This window comes from Myxine glutinosa, chromosome 5 (assembly GCF_964187855.1).
Source record: "Myxine glutinosa chromosome 5, kmMyxGlut1.1, whole genome shotgun sequence".
NCBI classification, from domain to species: Eukaryota; Metazoa; Chordata; class Myxini; order Myxiniformes; family Myxinidae; genus Myxine; species Myxine glutinosa.
In genome coordinates, this window is record NC_136265.1 from 6,419,705 (window position 1) to 6,425,704 (window position 6,000).

Here is a 6,000-nt window from a genome sequence, read left to right on the forward strand (position 1 = left end):
TCGGAAATGTATATGGTGTGAGGGGAGATTCAGTCAGCTTGGGGGGTGGTGTAGACCCGGGTGTTCGTGAGGGACCAATGGTGAGGTTTATGACTGGTCCGGAGTGTATGGATAAAGGAGGTGTGCGAGGATGTCCGACTATGGGGTGTGTGAGGAAAAAGTGCGCGCCGAGGAGTGAGTGTGCTGTCGAGAGTGAGTTGGTAGTAGCGCGTGTGCGGGGGGGGGGGGGGGGGCACATGGAAGCGCGTGATGGGGAGTGTTACAGGGGATGTAACGAAAGAGTGCACACCTGTGGTGAGTGTTACGGAGGACGTAATGGGAGAGTGTGCGCAAGAGGATGCGCGAGAAAGGTGTGTAACCGAGGAGTGCATGCTTACAGAGTGCGCTGTCAAGAGTAAGGGTGAATGCGCGACCGAGTGTGGTGGTGAGAGTAGTGCAAGTGACAAGGAGCACGAGTTGGTTGTAGCAGGTGAGAGAGGATGTACACCTGGAATGGAAGGATGCACACCTGGAATGGTCGAGCGCATGTGGGAATGCACACTTGAGTTAGTAGTAAAGCACGTGATTGGGTGTGCAAGTGAGAGCACACCCGTGGTTGTCACAGAGGATGTGACCGAGGAGGGGGCGCGAAGAGGTGTGTTGGTGAGGTGTACGAACGACGAGTGTGTGCCATGGTCTGCGGTGGTCAGGTGTGTGACAAAGTCTGTGAGCGGAATGGGTGTACCTGGGTGTTGTGTAGGAGAAGGTGCAATGACAGGGAGTATGGAGGCGGCTGGATGTGTGAGCAGGGAACGGAACGCGGGGTGTGAGCATGCAAGTGGAGCATCGACGCTGAACGGGATAGCGGTTAGGTCGACTTTTAGCCGAGGCGAGCACGCGGTTCGTGCCGGGCTTGGTGTGCAGCGGGAACCAGCGGGGATCGTAACCACGGCGGTTTCAAAAGAACCGCCGTGTGCGAATCGCGCCGGGCCGCGGTCTGAACGGTCGCATCCGTGCTCCGCTCAGCAGAGCGGGCGGGCCGGTTCAAGGGAAGGTAAGAAGGGTCGGCACGGCGACCCCTTGTGGTCGCGGCATTCCGGCAGGGCGAGATCGGGTCATCAGGCGGGAGACCGAAAGGCTCCGCGCCGAAGTGGACCTTGGGATCTCGGCCTGAGCGAACCCCCTTCCCTGCACCGAATGCCGGACGGACCCAACCGCCGGCAACGAACCACCCGCATTCATTGCTCGACTTGGCGAAGCCAAGTTCTGAGCATGTAAAGACGCACCGAGGCTCCAGTTAAAGGACATTTGGGAGGGATAGGAAATTTGTGGATGAAAAAAAAAAAAAATTTGATAGTAGAAGATGCCCGATGTGGTGGGATGGCAACTCTGCCATCTCTCACACACAGGGGGCAAAGGAGCTATAGGTTTATGGGGTTGGCAGTGTAAGCTTGCCGAGGGAGGGTTAGGATAAAATGATAGGGATCTAGAGAAGATGACCATAGGTAACGGTAAGGTAAGTAGCAACATTGGACAGGTAGTGGGGACAGAGAGAGGGTAGTTGGATGATAATGACGAGGGAGCGCAATAATATAAGGGGCGACGGGGAAGCGCGAGTGTTAGCAGGAAACCAGGTAGGTCAGATGATGCCGTGTGTGTGTGCAAAAGTGTATTCAGAAGTGTATTGTGAAAAGGTAATTGTGAGTTGTATTGAGCGTGGAAGTGTATGAAGCAGCGTATGAGGAATAATTGATTGTGCATTGTATTGAATGAATGGTCCTGGAGGAAGGAGCGTACAGGTGGCACCAGGTGAGATTGCACAGGTGTGCAACTGAACAGGTGTATGGAGCAGTGTATAAGTGAGTAATGGTGATTGTGTGTTGTGTTGACCAAATGGTCCAGGGAGGAAGGAGGGTGAAGGAAGCACCAGGTGTAATTGCACAGGTGTGCAAGTAAACAGGTGTATGGAGAATGGTTGTGTGGAATACATGGTGTGGAATACATGGAGTATGGAATATATGGAGTATGGAATGGATGGTATGGAGTGAGTATGGTGGAAACTGTGGAGTGGAGTGGATGGTGCGGAGGTGAATGGGGGAAGAGTGGACCCCTATCACGAATACCCGGGGAGGGTAGTTTAAGAGTTAGGTAGAGGGAGTAGGTAAATTGTGGTTGGATATTGGCATCTGTGGTGCGTGGTGGAAGAATGGTGTTTGGATGGGTGCATTAGTGACGTGGAAATGGCTGGGCATGTGGCCTGTTAGTATGTGTAGTTGAATGGGCACTCCACCACTGTGAGGATGTCGGCCAGGTGAGGCCGCAGGTGGGCTCTGGGAGCCGTTAGAGTTGTGGATGGGGCCCGAGGATCCGGAGGACGGACCCGGGTAGCCCAGTGCCAGAGAGGGCACCGAGTGGGGAGAGCGCCAGAGGGCCTTCCCCAGTTAGACAGGTTAGGTAAGGAGCAGGTAAGCTCGGAGGCAACTACAGTGGTGGAGGTGTGCTGTTGGGTAGACCTGCTGGGAGAGCCACACGACCCAGTCTTGAAATTGTGCAAAGGCACAGGGAGTTGAATCGGGGGAGTGAGACCCCAAATTGATAAGCACCACAGTTTGGTCAATGGGAATTGGTTCTTAAAACCGCATAGAGTAAGATGGCCAATGGATTGGCAGGGAAAGACCCCGGGTAGTGTAAAGTGTATTAAAGTTATTTAGAGGATAGATAGGATTGGAATCTCCTTGCACCATCTAGATCCACTCACCTGAGGAGATGACGTAACTCCACACCATGCCATGTTTTTATTATTATTTTTGTTGTGCAGATGTTTGGATTGTGAGACGCATCATGACGTGGGTGTGACATTGTGTGATGTTCCATCTCTCCCTCCTTATGAGGATTGATGATGAATTGGGGATGGCAAATTTTGGTTAGAGGGATTGTGGGGACGAATTTGGTATAGGGGAGGTATGGGGAAGACGTGATGGTAGCGACGAATTTGTAAATGTGTAGATTTTTTTTGTGTACATATGGGGTAAGGGCAAGGGTAGTGTAGGTCACATGTGGGGGGGCGTACGGTAGGGACGAGCTTTCTCACTTCGCTCTCCGTACGCACCTCGTTCTGCATTGCCTGTTTTGATGTGTACCCTTGTGACCTTACCCCTCGCTCACCTGTCTTCTGTTCCACTGTCTCCCACCCGAGGACTGTGCTCTCTGGGCACCGAGGGGAGCGTGCGGGAGTCCACCATTGTGTGCCAGAACCCCTGCAACCAGCTGCTTGCATCGATGCACCACTAATGGACCACATGTGGTCCCCCCCCCCCCTCCGCAAAAGAACAATCACAGGTCCTGGGTTAGTTTTGTAAATACCAGCGCCATTTTTAAATCATGCTCCCCACCGTAAATGTGTAGTTTGAAGACAATTCCGCAATTCGGTTAGCTGTGGGCGCAAATCTGTTAGATAGGGTGCAATGCAGCAGAGGGACATACTTATTTGTGTTTTAAAACTGTCGCACTCAGGGTCAGGTTAAATGTAGAGGGAACTACACCTACGTGCCACACTAAAGTTAAGTTTTATAGGCCCGAGAACGTGCCTGGAGGATGAGGGTGCAGTGTTGTGGATTTGAGAATTGTTGTGTTTTTTTTGTATTGTTGTAAGTGTAATGAATTGTTGTAAATATCACCCTCTGTGTTGTGTGTAAAGGTCAAAGGTCGTCCTCCTCAGTTACGCCATATACATACACGTAGCCAATCATATACCCTCTTAAGTAGTTATCTCCTTATTCTATGTAGTTGAAGGCTCTGTTCCCACTAGTTGACACTGCATTGCACCAGATGACATAAGGTAGCTCCCTTCCATTCCCAAAGCCCCCATTCCCAAAGCCTCCGTTGCCAACTGCATCGGGCGGTTTTCAGCATTTGCCGCCATTGGCCATGTGCTCCGTCTCGGGGAAGAAGGGCGTTGCCCTCCACTCATCATGAGAAGGTGGAGCCCAGCGAGCCCCCACCAGCCAATCAGGGCTGGTGAGACACCATCACGGGCGTGGCGCGGCTTGATCGCTACGTGCCTTATAAAAGTGTGTGGGGAAGGATTGCGAAAAAGGGATGCGTCAGAGAGAGAACCCGTCACGCAACGCCCCCCACGAGAGAGAGGAGATACGAGAGATGAGCTTTGAGTCCACCACGCAGCTTTGAATCAACCACGCAGCTTTGGAACCATCGCAGCTTTGAACGACCACAGCTTCGGGGCTTTGACGGCAGTTTCGACCGTGGCCGCGAAGGAACGGCGGGCTGCTGAACGCGCCGATCGAGAAAGGGCGGCGGATGCTCACTCCCAGCCCGACCGTGCTCCGGTTCCAGCTGAACCTGCCTCTCCCCCGAGCCATCCACCTCCTGCCATTCCTGTCATCATCCCCCGTGTAAGTGTGCTTGTAGTTTGTCTTTTGTCTTGTCCCTGGGTTTAAGTAAGACTGCAATAGGTAAGCTAATATTTGCACTGTGTCTCCTTGCTTCTTTCTGTCTTTATTTTATTATTCTTCCTCCTTCCTTGGTTTCTTTTTGACTTGTAAATAGTTAGTAATAAATTATATTTGTTCTTCCTACCTTGCCTTTCTTTCCTTTACATCCGTTTCGTCTTTGTGATTTCCGAATTGAATACCTGTGGCACGATTTGGCCAACGTTAAGGATCGGGTCAGTCCTTGTTAATAGTTCGTGCCGCGGTTGCTAAACCGCTCGGCAATGAACATCTGTCCGCGTACGCGAACGGGGTTGCGCACCTGCCTTTCCGGAGGTAGCTGTGCAGCGTCAGGGACCACGTCGGCCAGTCATAGACGAGGGGATTAATCCCCCCTTGATAAGGGGAACAGAGGCCGACATTGGGTTCCGTAACAATATATATATATACATATATATATATATATATATATATATATATATATATATATATATATATATATATATATATTGTTACGGACCGCGGATAAGATGTTAATTTGCCGAGCGGATGGCGCCGCGGCCCGAACCATTTTTACAATGACTAAGACCCGATTCCTTAAACGTGGGCCAAATCGTGCCACATATCTTCAATGGGGAAAAGACAAAGGCGACACGGATGTGAAGAAGAGGAAGACAGAAGTAGGGAATACGAATATAATTTATTTGTATTTACAACCAAAAGTAACCAAGGAGAAGGAAGGATAATAAAATAAAGACAGACAGAGGGACGGACCAGAAGGACACAGTGAAAATTCTAGCTTACCTATTACAGTCTTAATTAACCCAGGACAGAACAAACAAAGACGGACTCACACGAATGAGGAATGGAGGCAGGAACGATTGGCTGGACCGGGAGGAAGGTTCAGCTCGGACCAGAGGACGGCCAGGCCGGGAGGGAGCAGCCGCCACCCTTCCTCAACAGCAACCTGCCGTCAACGCTCAAGCTGCGGCGGTCAAAACTGCGATGGTTCAAAGCTGCTGTGGTTCAAGCTCCGGTGGTTCAAGCTGCTGTGGTTCAAACTCCTGTGGTTCAAGCTCCGGTGGTTCAAACTGCTGCCGTGGGGACGTCGTGTGCTTTCTCAGGACTCCTTTTCATCACTCCTCCGCACTTGTGTCAAAGGCTTCCCCCGCGCTTCTTTCGCGCACTTCTCTCAGAGGCTTCCTTCTCACTACTCCTGCGCACTTCTGTCAAAGGCTTCCCCCGCGCTTCTGTCAACGGCTTCCGCGTGCGCTTTTTATAACGCCGCAGGCGATCAAGCCGCCGGCCGCTAGAACACGCCCATCGGTGAGCTTGCCTCGGCCCTGATTGGTCGGCGCGGACCCTCTGGCTCCACCCTTGATGACGATGGGCGGGCACGCCCAGGATTCGGCAGCTCCTCCCCCTTCTTCTCCGAGCCTACCTCGTGGCTAATGGAGTCGCGGTGAATACAGTTGGCAATTGCGGCTTTATTAATTGAAAATGAAAGGGGATCTATCTATTTGAATTCGGTGCAATGGAGTGTCAATTAATGGAAGACAAATCCTTAGCCTAA